Source organism: Aquarana catesbeiana, linkage group LG09 (assembly GCF_042186555.1).
Source record: "Aquarana catesbeiana isolate 2022-GZ linkage group LG09, ASM4218655v1, whole genome shotgun sequence".
NCBI classification, from domain to species: Eukaryota; Metazoa; Chordata; class Amphibia; order Anura; family Ranidae; genus Aquarana; species Aquarana catesbeiana.
In genome coordinates this window covers 47,026,159-47,042,007 of record NC_133332.1, presented here as the reverse complement: position 1 = coordinate 47,042,007, position 15,849 = coordinate 47,026,159, and the positions used below count along the sequence as shown (strand labels likewise).

The 15,849-nt window shown below is 46.9% G+C and overlaps 1 pseudogene; it reads right to left on the bottom strand.

Moving 5' to 3' along the window:
- The window catches only part of LOC141108904 (complement factor B-like), a 142,324-nt pseudogene that overhangs the window by 45,046 nt on the left and 81,429 nt on the right, over positions 1-15,849 (bottom strand).

Sequence of the window (15,849 nt, the reverse complement as noted above, 5' to 3'; positions counted from 1 at the left end):
ACAGGATCACACCAAAGTCCGATCCTTTCTAGCGTGATGAAGTACGACCGGACTAGAATAAGGAAGTTCATAGCTAGTAGCCAATAGCTGCCCTTGTGTCGTTTTTTGTCTGTCGGACTAGCATACAGACGAATGGATTTTTCGATAAGACTCGAGTCCGTCGGAAAAATTTGAAACATGTTCTATTTCTAAAGTCCATCAGATTTTTCGACAGAGAAGGTCTGATGAAGCCCACACACGACTGAATTGTCCGACGGATTCGTTCTGTCAGACCTTTGCTGTCGAAAAGTCCAGTCGTGTGTACGTGGTATTAGATTTCATTCTCACCAACATATGCTTATTTTCTGCATAAAAATCAGGTTCTCTCTGGCAGAACCACCCAAAAAATCCTGCATAAGGTAAGTGCCTAAAGTATTCACGTTTAGACATGTAGAATTCTTCAATGACCTTACACATGTATGTATGCAAAATTGTTTTACATGCTTACCCCACATTGCTAGTCTGGGCAAGAAATGAGTGTTCCCTACTTGCAGTGATTGTAAGTTTGGCAATCCATGGATATTTTTCATTATCTTTTTCTGAATGATCTCTGGAGAGTCCACACATCTCAAATGCACTTGTTTCATCTGAAAGTATAAGGGGAGAAATGCAGAATCATCATATTAGGAGCATTGTGTCCTGACAGTGGTACAAAAAGAAAAAAATATCAGCACTAAACTGCTCTCAATGATACTATTATCTACCTTTCTGGCAGTGATTTTTAACAAAAAAAATTTGAAAAAAAAACTACTGTGCAACCAATCTTAAGCTGGCCATACATTATACAACTTTCTTATTCAATTTCCTTTAGATTTACCTTCAACTATGTTGTAAAAGGGCCTGCCTGATTGCATACAAATTGAAAGTGTTTAGGTTTGACCTCATATTATATGGTTTTGGTAAATCTAAAGGAAAATTGTACAAGAAAATTTATAATGTATGGCCAGCCTTAATCTAATGAAAATTAATCAATTGAATGGGTGGCAGCCAGCATTGACATGTGTTCTCACACCTCAAAGCAAAAAATAAAAAAATAAAATGCAGCGCTACCTTAGTAAACTTTAAATGCTTAGCGACTGCCCCACACACATACTGTATACTAAGGCAGGGCGGCCGCTCTGTGCCAGATCACGTACCTAGTACCTGATCTGACACTTCCGGGTCTGGGGTGCACAGGCGTGCTGCCGGCGACCCGCTCCTGCTGTGATTGGACATCGTGTCCACCGGGACCCGCGATTGTTAGACAGGCAGATCACCTGTTCTGTTAGTTGGGAAGACATAGATCCTGTGTTTCTGCAAAGTAGAAACACGGATCTCTGTCTTCCCACAGTTAAAGGGTTTGTTAACCCATTTGTATAAGGCTATGCCAGCCCCTCTATTAGAGGTTGGCATAGCACACTATGTACTTTGTTTTAAAAAATGAGCGTTCCAAATACCGAATTTCAGCTGTCTTTAGGCTGGTCACATGACTCGCAGCCGCTTTACAGCTCCGATGGATGTCTTCTGCGGGAGGAGCCGTGATCTCCCTCTGACGTCAGCTGGGGAGGGTCTGGCAGTGACCATTGTAGGCTTTTATTTTTAATAGTAGTAGCAGCGAGAGGGGGGCGGAGACACAGACACAGCTGACAGGCAGGAAGGAGGGGGTGAGGGGGAGAGAGGAGAGCGGGGCAGCGTATGACGGAGGGACGCACTTTGACCACAGTGATCAGGGCTGAGCAGCCCTGATTTTTGTGGTCAGAATAGAGAGGGCATACAGGAAGTGGCAGATTTAGTTTTTTTTTTTTTTTTACAGTTTAGAGGGGGGCAGATTACACAGCACAAGCACTGTGATGTGTAATCTGCTTTAAGGGACCAGGATCTGACAAACACTTTAAAGCACCCCCCCCACACACACAAACACACACAATTAGCAAGTTCTCCCTAGGGACACATTTAACCCTTTGATCGCCCCTGATGTTAACCCCTTTCCTGTCAGTGGCTTTAGTACTAGGGTGACCACATGTCCCGGATTGCCCGGGATTGTCCCTGATTTCTGATTTTTGTCCCGTGTCCCGGGCACCTTCATTCAGGGAAAATACAGTGTCCCGGAATTAAAAAAAAACCACACCGCCAGAGTCAGACCAGTCCACCGACTCCGCCGCCACCCTTATAAACACTACACACTACACAGTCTCACACATGACACATCATAGGCTGGTTGCTAGGCTAGGGCCGCCCTGCGTCTAGCAACCAGTGATGTCGGCTGAGGGCTGACACGTGGGCAGTCAGTGTGGGCAGTGCACCCGCAACCTACGGCTGAGAGCAGCGTGCGCGCCTCCGAGAGAGAGAGCAGCCAGCACAGAGTGACACCACGCCAGTGACCAGACAGAGCCACAGTAACTTACTGCTGGTAAGGATCATCCAGCCTGTGCCCAGTCAGTGCCAGTCCCGGCCGGGCCACCACCGACTACTCCCGTTGCCCGCAGCCACTCTCCGCTGCTCTGCAGCACATTGCCATTTGCCAGCAGTGCACGGAGAAGTAACAGTTCAACTTCATTCCTGAGCAGCCTGAGCCTCTTCCGAGTCCTCCTCCAGGCTCCTGCCCATGAGGTCCGCAAGTTTGCCGCCTGCAGTGCCAGACACTGACAAACTTCCAGGACAGGTTAGTGTACTGTGTTACACTCACACTTTGTTACAGTGAGCATGCTCCCCCTCCGTTCTGCTGCTGTCCCCCTCCAGTTTTCGTCCGTGTCCCCCTCCGTTCTGCTGTCCCCCTCTGTTCTGCTGTCCCCCTCCAGTTTTCGTCCGTGTCCCCCTCTGTTCTGTTGTCCCCCTCCATTCTTCCTCTGTGTCCCCCTCCGTTCTGCTGCTGTCCCCCTCCGTTCTTCCTCCACGTCCCCCTCCGTTCTGCTGTCCCCCTCCGTTCTTCCTCCGTGTCCCCCTCTGTTCTGCTGTCCCCCTCCGTTCTTCCTCCATGTCCCCCTCCGTTCTGCTGTCCCCCTCCGTTCTTCCTCCGTGTACCCCTCTGTTCTGCTGTCCATACTACCTGTCTAAACTGGTTACCACTGTTTGCTTTTATCTCCCAAAAATTGGCAAAAAAAGTATCAAAAACCATCTTTTTTGGGCGGGTGTGCGGGGGTGTCCCTGAATGGCAGTTTGGAAATGTGGTCACCCTATTAGTACAGTGACAGCGCAAATTTTTTAGCACTGATCACTGTATTTGTGTCACTGGTCCCCAAAAAGTGTCAGTTAGGTGTCCGATTTGTCCACCGCAATATCTCAGTCCCGCTATAAGTCGCTGATTACTAGTAAAAATAAGAAAAAATTAAGAAAACATCCCATAATTTGTAGATGCTATAACTTTTGTGCAAACCAATCAATATACGCTTATTGTGATTTTTTTTTTTACAAAACATATGTAGTAGAATACATATTGGCCTAAACTGATGAATAAATGAGATTTTCTACAACTTTTTATTGAGTGTGTTTTATAGCTGAAAGTAAACAATACTTTTTTTTTCAAAATTGTCGGTCTTTTTTTGTTTATAGCACAAAAAATAAAAACCACAGAGGTAAACAAATACCACCAAATGAAAGCTCTATTTGTGGGAAAAAAAGGACATACATTTTATTTATGTACAGCATCGCAACTGTCAGGTAAAGTAACGTAGTGCTGTACCGCAAAAAAATGGCCTGGTCATAAAGGGGGGTAAACCATCCGAAGCTGAAGTGGTTAAACATATGAATGCAAATTATCAATAATGGTGACACCCCCTTGCATACATTTATATAGGAAAAACTGTGAATGTGTTCCAAATTAAAAGCAATGTGTTCTCTTAATGTATGACAATATCCCATTAATATTATGCAGTTATTGATCCCATTTAAAGGGGAAAAGTGTTTTTGATGAAAAGTTACTTATTTAATATTGCCGGGATATTGTCATTATAAATCAATGACAATATCCCGATATCTGATTATGGCAATATCTGATTATTAAGCCCTTAAGAAAGTGTGAAAAATCCTGTTGCCTGGCTGTGTGTGTGTGGGGGGGGGAGACCCAAAAATCTAGCGGCCCTTACGGGGGTAGCACTACAATTCGTTTAGAGAAAGACTGTTGCCTCTGTTTGACTGCTATGCCAAATTACTTAAAGCGGAGTTCCAATTGAAAAAAAAAAATTGGAACAGAAAATAATCGGACACTTACCTGTCCCGGGGGCCAGCGATGCAGGGGAACGAAGCCCCGCTCGTCTCCCCCTCCTCTCTGCGGCGCCGGCATTGTCACTGTGGGCAACCGGCTGTGGCTTCACAGCCGGGCAGGCACTGCGCATGTGCGAACCATGCTGCGCGCTGTGACTGGCCGGGCAATCATCTGGGACCTGTGACGTGTCCCAGATGATTGCCAAGAGGGAGGGGGGAGAGGTGATTTCCCTTCCGGCACCGCGATGCGCCAGAAGGAAGTGGGAGCTGAAACCCTGTAAAAAGAGAGTTTCCGCTCCCCCCCCCAAAAAAAATGACATGCCAAATGTCAGGGGGTCACCTTCCTTAAAGCGGAAGTTCCGTTTTTGGGTGGAACACCGCTTTAAAGCGGTTGTATAGCCCGCTTTCACATTTTTAACTACAGATAATGCCCCGTACACACGATCCAAAAATCGGACGACAGATCGTCCAACTTTTTTCGCTTACTAGTTGCAAGTAGAAATTGAATAGGTTACTAAAGTCACGAAAATTCTCCTACGACAAAAAAAAAAATCGGAAGTGATGTCATGTGTTGTAAGGTATTTGTATTGTATTTTCGGACGACAACTGTACTGACTAAACAAAAATCGCACGATTTGGTATCGTATGAGGAAAATTTTTGTGCTTGTCCGATCAAATATATCGTATGAACTGTCGTGATCGGCTCTCAAAGCTCTGTACTAACGATCCGATTATCGTACAATCGTGTCAAAAGCGGTCAAAAGTGTCCGATTTTTGTATCGTGTGTACGGGCCATAAGGCTTACCTGTAGGTGAGTGTAGCGCCAGAGCCTGCGATGCACCGGAAATAACTCCGGGAGACATGTCGCCGGTCGCAGCGCTGTGTCGGGACCGCTGCGGGGGCTTCGATCTAAGGTGAGTATTTCATAATGAGCTAGTATGCTATGCATACTAGCTCATTATGCCTTTTTGTCTTGCAAGTTTTTTTTTTTTTTTTTTTTTTCGTGGGTTAACAACCACTTTAAGAGAAGTTATCTGGTCTAAATTACTTTGGAACAGAGTGTGCTTTACAGCGTATTGGAGAACAGGGGAATGAATCGTTCAATATTAGTTAACCCTTGAGGTTATGAATTGAGGAGTGACAAGGAAATGCAGCCAGTTTGGGAGAGGGATCAGTGGAGGCTGGTGACGGAGGTTCTGTAGGTAGGGGTAGCTTGGTACTTGGCACACCCCACTGAGTGGCTAGGTCCCTATATTAGGGCCCACTGCGGAATGGAAGCAGGGCCGGTACTACCACTAGGCAAACTAGGAAGCCGCCTAGGGTGCACTGCTGCCTAGGGGCACCCGGCCACTGGTGTTCCTACTTTCTTCTCTCTGCAACAAGCAACTAAGTCTCAGCATCAGCAGGCAGCCGCTGCTCCGTTCACACATAGTGTCAGAGGCCAAGTGGCGGCGGAGGACTGTTTCTGTGTCCCGACTTCTGAATGAATGGAAGCAAGCAAACATTTATTGATGGCTACTAGTAGGCTACATTGATGGGCGCTGGTGAGGCTGCATTGATGGGCGATGGTAGGCTGCATTTGATGGGCGCTGGTGAGGCTGCATTTGATGGGCGCTGGTGAGGCTGCATTTGATGGGTGCTGGTGAGGCTGCTTTTGATGGGCGCTGGCAAGGCTGCATTGATGGGTGCTGGTAGGCTGCATTGATGCGCGCTGGTGAGGCTGCATTAATGGGCGATGGTAGGCTGCATTTGATGGGCGCTGGTGAGGCTGCATTTGATGGGCGCTGGTGAGGCTGCATTTGATGGGCACTGGTAGGCTGCATTTGATGGGCGCTGGTGGGCTGCATTTGATGGGCGCTTCATTATAAAGGTGAGGTATACATGGGCAGGACAAAGGGGGTGGAGTCAGGGGTGGAGCCAAGGGGGTGCGGCAAAATTAAGTTTCGCCTAAGGTGTCAAAAATCCTTGCACCAGCCCTGAATGGAAGCTTCCTGAGGACTGGACCTGGAACCACATGTGTGTGAGGCATCACAAAATAAGTGCAGTAGCTCCCCTCTTTTACTTTTGGACTGAACCCGAGTAATGAGCAAAGTGGGTTGTGAAGAGCTGGTGGATGACAATCAGTACTAACCACTTCTGGACCGCCCACTGTATACATACGTCATTATTTTGAAGTTATATACCGTGGTTATAGCAGCAGCTAGCTGCCCTAACCTCGGAATTTTTTTAAGCTGGGCGATCCTCTTTCACATAAAAGTGGTCCTGGCGACAGATTCACCACGGAGCCATTGGTAAAGGGGGAAACAATCCCTTGGAGCGATGGGCAGGAATTCGATTGAGGGCAAAATGGCACCCACTCGACTCTATGCCCTTGGAGGACCAGAGCGACGTCTGACATCACTTCCGCCTAACGGCCTTAAAAAGCCAATTACTTTTTTATTAGTGAAAATGTAAAATGACATTTTTTTATTTAGTTTTCCTTTTAATGCCCTGTACACACAATCGGACTTTCTGACGGAAAATGTGCGATCGGAGCTTGTTGTCGGAAATTCCGACCGTGTGTGGGCTCCATCGGACTTTTTCCATCAGAATTTACGACACACAAAGTTTGAGAGCTGGCTCTAAAATTTTCCGACAACAAAATCCGATTGTGTGTAGACAATTCTGACACACAAAGTGGCACGCATGCTCGGAATCAAGCACAAGAGCCGCACTGGCTATTGAACTTCATTTTTCTCGGCTCGTCGTACGTGTTGTACGTCACCGCGTTCTTGACTTTCGGAATTTCCGACCAACTTTGTGTGACCGTGTGTATGCAAGACAAGTTTGAGCCCACATCCATCAGAAAAAATCCGATGGATTTTGTTGTCGGAATGTGCGATCGTGTGTACAGGGCATTAGTGTAAAAGTGAGATCTGAGGTCTTTTTGACCCCAGATCTCGCAATAAAGAGGACCTGTCATGCTTATTTCTATTAAAAGGGATGTTTACATTCCTTGTAATAAGAATAAAAGTCATAAAAAAAAAAAAATTAAAGGGATAGTGTAAAAATACAAAATAAAAAGTAAAACAAATAGGAAAAAAGAAAAAAAAATTTAAAGCGCCCCGTCCCTCCGAGCTCTCGAGCAGAAGCAAACGCATATATAAGTCGCTCCCACATATGTAAACGGTGTCCAAACCACACATGTGAGGTATCCCCATGATTGTTACAACAAGATACTTCTAGCACCAGACCTCCTCTGTAATTCTAAACAGGTAACCTGTAAAATAATGTAAACTTTGCCTATGGAGATTTTTAAGTACTGTAGTTTATTGTTATTCAACGAACGTGTGCAATTTTTAAGCACGACATGTTAGGTATCTATTTACTCAGTGTAACATCATCTTTCACATTATAAAAAATTTATACTAACTTTGCTGTTTTGTTATTTTTTAATTCATGAAAGTGTATTTTTTTTTTTTCCAAAGAAATTGCATTTGAAACACTGCTGCGCAAATACAGTGTGACATAAAATATTGCAATGACTGCCATTTTATTCTATAGGGTCCGTTCCTTCAGAGAGCATGTGTCCGTGATGTCACTGGCACATTCACAAGTAAATATCTCCTAAACGATGCAAGTGTAGGAGATATTTACTGTACCTACAGGTAAGCCTCATTATAGGCTGACCTATAGGTAAATGTCAACCATGGGAGTTTACTCCCGCTTTAACATAAGCAGGAGATGTTCTGCAGTCCAGATTGGAGACCTGGACAGCGCTGACAACACTGCTTGAGATTTCAGTGCTGCAGAGGCAGAGTTGTCAGCTCACACCAGGAAATTAGATCAATTAATTTTTGGCAGGATCAACGGGTACTGTGATTTTCTGTGATTATATCATTTTTTAAGAGAAAAAACAAGGGGAAACGTCCATGTATTGTTGAGAATACGGAATATGTTTATTTTTTTTACCCAGATATGCCCTTTAACAACATAACATGTACCCTACATACGGGTAGTTTTTTATTGTTTGATAACAACATGAGGTAAGATCAAGATCTGATGACATTTCCTTTTGTATAGACGATTAAGAAAATTACTCACCGATTTATCTCATCAAAGGCCTTCTTCAGTGCATCTACATTTTCCATCTGGAAGACGTGTTTCTCTCGATCCTTTTTAGAGGCAATATCACTGAGGTCGCCTTGGCTGATGTCATCACCCAGGCCGAACAAATAGATATCTGTGCAGGAGAAAGGAACATTGACCGGATTATAAGGGTTGTCAAGGCATAAGCCATTTTTATAAAACCGTGTCAGTGTAGCGTTACCCCCGGAAGGGCCGCTGAGTGGTGCTTGTCTTCTGGAACTGCCCTGACCTTGCAAGCATCTTGACCCTTCTGACACTCTAGGTTCATACATGGACTAAGCAGACAATGTTCAGTAACCTGGTCACCAACAATACTTAGCACAAAGTAAAGGCAATGCGCATGGATTTCAATAACACTGTTGTATTCAGTATTTCAAAGTAATTCAAGTCAATTCACCCAATTTGTCTCCTGCGCTCCTCCCAGGACCTCCTGCTCTCTAGCTCCCTTGTTACCTCTTCCCATGCTCGCCTTCAGGACTTCTCCAGAGCCTCTCCCATCCTCTGGAACTCTCTGCCCCGGTATGTCCGATCAGCCCCTAACCTGTCCACCTTTTAGGAGATCCCTGAAAACTCACTTATTCAGAGAAGCCTATCCCACACCCACCTAACAACTGTCCCCGAGCCCCCCCCCCCCCCATCAAATCATTCTCCGCATCTATTACCTTTTGTACCACCACCCCCTCTCTTTAGAATGTAAGCTCTACGAGCAGGGCCCTCCTGTACCTTTTGTATTGAACTGTACTGTAATTGTGCTGTCCCCCCTCTACATTGTAAAATGCTGTGTAAACTGTTGGCGCTATATAAATCGTGTATAATAATAATAATACTAATTATAGAATACAATCTGCTTGCAGCAATACCCAGCCAGATGATGTTAATAAGTAGCAGATTAAACACAGATAATAATAAATAGGCAAGGTAAACAGATGAAAATGAACCACTGGGTGAAGCAATATCAATTATAGCGGCGCTTCCTAGGGCTCCGTTCACATATATCTGAATTGGATGCATTATGAACCACATCCAATTCGCATGACAAAATGGCTTTCTATGGAGCCAGGTTCACATATGTGTGGTGCAGTGCGAATAGTCTGCGAATTTAAAAAGAGTCCTGTGCGTTTTTTAAATACTGCAGTGCGATTCAGATGCAAATTCCAGACTCATTGTCTTCTATAGGAATGCATCTGAATAGGATCAGTTTTGAACACAAATTTGATCCGTTAAAAGAAAACATTGTGGGGGTCCCCCCCTCCGAATCCATACCAGGCCCTTTCGAGTCTGGTACTGATTTTAAGAGAAAACCCACACCAAAAGTTAAAAAAAAACAGCATTGGATCCCCCAATCCATACCAGACCCTTAGGTCTAGTGTGTATTTTGAGGGGAACCCCCACACCAAATTTTTTTTTTTAATGGCGTGGGGTCCCCCCAAAATCCACGCCGCCCCCTTGTGACGTCACGGACACAGCATGCACCAGTCGTTGATGTCACAGGGGGCGGTGCCACTAGGTGGCGTTGCCAGGTGGCCCCGCCCCTAAGCTATTTAAGAACTGTCACATGGCTGAGCAGGCAGACAGCAAGCCTTTGGCGTGGGCAGAGGTTTTTTTTTTTTTGTTTGTTTTTTTTCAGGTCCGGTAGTGGTGGCGGCAGATGTTGTGATTGACAATGGATCTACACCGGGAGACATTGTTTTATTATTTTTAATAAAGGAGTTGTCAAAAAATGTGTCTGTGTTTTATTTCTTTTTTACACTTGTTTGGTGAATGAGTAGGGGTACAATGTACTCCATACTCATTTAAATAGGGGGGGTGGGATCTGGGAGGCCCCCTTGTTAAAGAGGGCTTCCAGATTCCGATAAGCTCCCTGCCTGCAGACCCCTACAACCACCACCCAGGGTAGTGGGAAAGAGGCCCTTGTCCCCATCAACATAAGGACAAGGTGCCCTGTCCCAAAAAAACCTCCATGTTCAGGGCATGTGGCCTGGTATGGTTCAGGAGGGGGGTGCGCTTGCTTGTCACCCCCCCTTCTTCCTGGGCTGCCAGGCTGCATGGGGGCTCCACACCATTTTTTATTTTTTTTTATTTTGGCGTGGGGATTCATTTCAAAATCGGTACCAAACCTGAAAGGGTCCGGTATGGATTGGGGGGACCCCCGCGTCATTTATTTTCATGATTTTTTTATTGCTGGCAGAGAACCACGCTGACAGCTGATGAGTCGTCCATTAAGGACACGGTGGCTGGCTTCCCGCACCTGCTCTTTAAAAGAGAAGTATGGAGTTTGTTTTTTTCAGAATCATACCTACCTAGGTGGATGCAGTTTTGGTCCGATGCTGCATCTGCCCCCCGCCTGTTCTAACACTGAGAACTAAGTGATCTAATATTGCAGATTGCTCAGTTCTTACAGCTCCCCAAGCACAGAGTTGATGATTGTTAGTCACTGCTCTCTGCTCACTGAAAGACTGAGCTGAGTGCCGGTCCAGGCATGTGGGCGGATCCCGACCCCAGTGTCATGATCTCGACCGAGCCTGGACGGCTCTGTGACATCAGCCGTCAGCTTGCTTCAGCCCGCTGTCTGCTGAAAAAGGATCACAGGAGTGCAAAACAAGCTGCACTCCTGTGATCCACAGGAGAAGTGCAGCCAAACGAGCTTTGGCTATACTTCTCCTTTAACAACTAGCTAATGTTAAAGATGCCGATGGTCGCCGGCTCCAAAAATTTGCATCTGAGCCACATCTAAAATGGCAGCCGAACAGCTGCTTAGGAAATTTGCAGTGAAAACGGAGGGGAAATCGCACCGGACATGTGTGAACCTAGCCTAAGGGTGCAGCACTGTAGAAGGGAAACCTGTCACAGAGCAATCAGACTTCCCACAGCCACTGGTGCAATCCTAGGAGAGAAGTGGAGAAAATACAGATCAATAGCAGAGAGGTTTGACTGCAGAGACTCCTATGAAAAACTTATCAGTGAGCAGCAACCACCCCCCTGGAAAAATTGGCTGCCACAAAACCAGTCCTTGGTGCCAAGAAGGTTGGGCGCTGGCTTAAAAGCATTGTAAACCTTCCAACCTGCACCTTGTGTTTTTCACCAGCATAAGATGTACAGTCAGGTCCATAAATATCGACACAATTCTAATCTCTTTGGCTCTCTACACCACCACAATGGATTTGAAATGAAACAAAGAAGATGTGCTTTAACTGCAGACTTTCAGCTTTAATTTGAGGGTATTTACATCCAAATCAGGTGAACGGTGTAGGAATTACAACAGTTTGTATATGTGCCCTCCACTTTTTAAGGGACCAAAAGTAATGGGACAGATTAACAATCATCCATCAAACTTTCACTTTTTAATACTTGGTTGCAAATCCTTTGCAGTCAATTACAGCCTGAAGTCTGAACGCATAGACATCACCAGACGCTGGGTTTCCTACACCGTTCACCTGATTTGGATGTAAATACCCTCAAATTAAAGCCGACAGTCTGCAGTTAAAGCACATGTTGTTTGTTTCATTTCAAATCCACTGTGGTGGTTTATAGAGCCAAAAAGAATTGTGTCAATGTCCCAATATTTATGGACCTGACTGTACATTTACTATGTAGTTTCAAATCACCTATTGTTGCCCTGTACACACAGCCTATAGTAGAGTAAATATTCACACTTAGGTCTCAGCGGTTTGTGCATACCCATAACGTGTGGGCAGTGACATTAATGTCAACTGGGACGCAGCGACTGCACGGACACAGCCACTGTTCCTAGTTTGACAGGTGTGCAGGTATGAGTGTATGGCCCTGAACGCACACTGTCTGAGTTTGGGGCCACGCCCCCCACATTGCTGTTCAATTGGGAGCAACAACTGCATCCAGAGGCGTAACTAGAACCCTCAGGGCCACAATGCAAGAAACCATTAAGGGCCCCCCCTGCCCCCGTCCTGGGGTCCTTGCCACAGATCCAGGCCCTTTACTCCCATTGCAGGGCCCTTTATTGCGGTCCCACAGCAGGACCCTTTCACGTGTTCTGCAGCAGGACCCCTTCCTGCATGGTTGCCTACCTTTCAAAAACAAGTTCAGCCAGCCATTGTAGGGGGAGAATGTATCCTAATTAGGGGAGGGACATATAAAATGTGCATGCTTCTACAAGAACCATCTAATGCCATACCCCTCATCAAACCTCTATACCCCCTGCACATCTCTGTACCTCCAAAATAACCCCTGTACCCCTAACGCACCCCCAGCACACTTTTGTACCCCTTTGCACATTGCTGCACCTCCTACAAATACCTCTGCAGCTCCCAGCATCCCCCCACACACCTCTGCACCTCCTAGAATCCTCTTTATCCCTCAGTATGCCTCCATAAGCCCAGCAAACCATTGTAACCCCCAGCACACCTCTGCACCCCACCCCCCCCACACACACATACTCCTCTGCATTCCCCAGCACACCTCAACACCCCCCGCACATCTATGCACTCTGCTGCATATTTCTGCACCCCACATCTCTGTACCCCTAACGCACCCCCAGCACACTTTTGTACCCCTTTGCACATTGCTGCACCTCCTACAAATACCTCTGCAGCTCCCAGCATCCCCCCACACACCTCTGCACCCCCACACACCTCTGCACCTCCTAGAATCCTCTTTATCCCTCAGTATGCCTCCATAAGCCCAGCAAACCATTGTAACCCTCAGCACACCTCTGCACCCCCCCCCACACACACACACACATACTCCTCTGCATTCCCCAGCACACCTCAACACCCCCCGCACATCTATGCACTCTGCTGCACATTTCTGCACCCCACATCTCTGTACCCACCCCCCCACACATACATCTGCACCTCTGTATCCCTCCAGCACACCATTGTACACCGCAGCAAGTGAACTTGGCACCCCACACACCGCTAAGGCCCCTTTCACATGGGGCAGACCTGTCAGCGGAATCTGCTTGCTCAGTGGGGGATTTCTCTTCTGATTACTGCTGAGCAAACAGATATGTCTGCTCCGCTGATGCAGAGCAGACATGGACACAGCCCGCTGCTCTCTATGAGGCTGTTGGATAGAAATGGACCACCAGGCCGTTTCCATCCAACTGTCATCCAATCCGATCCGCCAGACAGATGAGGAATGTATCTCCCATCGGTCTGTTTTTAGCAGATCGGATGGTCGTGGGTGTCAGTGGACACAGGTCTGCTGACATCCACTGCTCCACAGAGAGCAATAGATGGTCTGATCTGGTCTGCCTGAATAACGGACAGGCCAACCTAATCAGTCCGCCAGTGTGAAAGGTGCCTAACACATCTGTGCTCTGTACCCACTACACCTCCAACCCCCAGCACATCTCTGTACCCCCCCACTTTCATCCCATGGCCACTCACTTGAATGTTGATGACAGTCTGTGGTGCCCACAGCATCTCCCCCCTGCACCTCTGGCTGTCAGTTTACTATGCAGTGGGGGAGGTGGGAGGAGGCGATCAGCAGCTCTATGGTGCCTGCGGTATCTCCCTGGGGCTAGTAATTTACTTCACGGGTGTATTCAGTGCAGAGGGGAGGGGCCTCTGAACCGGGTATGTATTGGCAAGAATGTACAAGCGCTCACTTGTACACTGAAGAGTGAAGGCGATACATGCCTGTGTCAGAGGTCCCTCCCCTCTCCACTGTATTCACTTGGGAAGTTAACTACTAGCCCCAGGTAGATCCTGCGGCCCACGGGCACCATAGAGACACTGATTTCCCCCTCCCACCTCCCCTCACTGCATAGTAAACTGACAGCCAGAGGTGGAGGGGGAGATGCCGATCTTGCCCCCCCCACAACGGCAGAACGCGGCGCCCCCCCGCGGCGCCTGGGTGTGGTGCACCCCGCGCACCCACCCAGGATCGGCCTTGGATACAGGAGGGGCGCACGGGCTCCCTGCAGCACGACTCCTGCGACTCCTATAGCTAAGCCCCCGACTATGTCCCAGTTGACATGAATGGGACTGCCCACATGGGAATGCATGGAACACCTTTGCATCCCCTTGCAGGTAAACAAAGCCCTCACATGAGTATACACTTTAGTACGCCCTTGTGAATGAGGTCTAAAACCTAGTTAAAACAACAAAAACATTTTAAAGTGTACAATGCCTTAAAGTAGTTTAAAATACTGATTTATTGAAAATAAAAGAAAAATGGTATGGAAAAAGATATTAACAGACAAGCTACAACAGCAAAATAAAAAATAAAGCATATTTAAGTGGAGTTTGCCTTTTGTTCAGTGCAGAGCTCAGATCACTTAGACAGTAAGTTTAATTTGATGCAACAGAGTCACTGGCCCTAAGTGAAGTGACAGAAAGGCACTGATAGTACTGTTATGGGGATGAAGTTTGCTGGCCAAACTGGTATTGTCATGAGCAAGATATGGACTAACTGTGATTATATAGAGTAGGACAAAGCCTGACTTTTAATCAGTGGAGTAGCGTGGGGGGTGCAGGGGGTGCCGTGGCCCTGGGCGCAACATTTAGGGGGGCGCCAGTATGTGTCACTACTGGCTGCCTCCTCCTAATTTCAAGTTCCTATGTCCCCCGCACTCCGGCCGCCATGTTAAGTGTCCGGCGCCCTGTGATTGGGCGTATGGGGGTCATGTGAGGCATAGGGCTGGCCTGTCCTCGATCGCTCCTGAAGTCCCGCCTCCGCACATGACCCCTATACGCCCAGTCACAGTGCCCTGGACACTGAACATGGTAGCAGCCAGAGCGTGGGGGAGAGAAGCAACAATGTGAGCCTACCGCTGTTTTCTCCTCCTTCTCCGGACCGATGCAGGCCAGGACAAGAAGGTGAGTGAGACTCCCTCGTGAGAGTCATGTTACTGGCCCGGGGGGGATGGATGAGAGAGACTGTAGGCAGGACAGTATAGTGGTCAGTATAGTGTAGTATAGTGGTCAGTATAGTGTAGTATAGTGGTCAGTATAGTGTAGTATAGTGGTCAGTATAGTGTAGTGTAGTATAGTGGTCAGTGTAGTATGGTGGTCAGTGTAGTGTAGTATAGTGGACAGTGTAGTGTAGTATGGTGGTCAGTGTAGTGTAGTATGGTGGTCAGTGTAGTGTAGTATGGTGGTCAGTGTAGTGTAGTATGGTGGACAGTGTAGTGTATTATAGTGGACAGTGTAGTGTAGTATAGTGGTCAGTGTAGTGTAGTATAGTGGTCAGTGTAGTATGGTAGTCAGTGTAGTGTAGTATGGTGCTCAGTGTAGTGTAGTATAGTGGTCAGTGTAGTATAATGGACAGTGTAGTGTAGTATGGTGGACAGTGTAGTGTAGTATAGTGGTCAGTGTAGTGTAGTGTGGTGGTCAGTGTAGTATAGTGGTCAGTGTAGTGTAGTATGGTGGTCAGTGTAGCGTAGTATAGTGGTCAGTGTAGTGTAGTATGGTGGTCAGTGTAGTGTAGTATAGTGGTCAGTGTAGTGTAGTATGGTGGTCAGTGTAGTGTAGTATGGTGGTCAGTGTAGTGTAGTATAGTGGTCAGTGTAGTGTAGTGTGG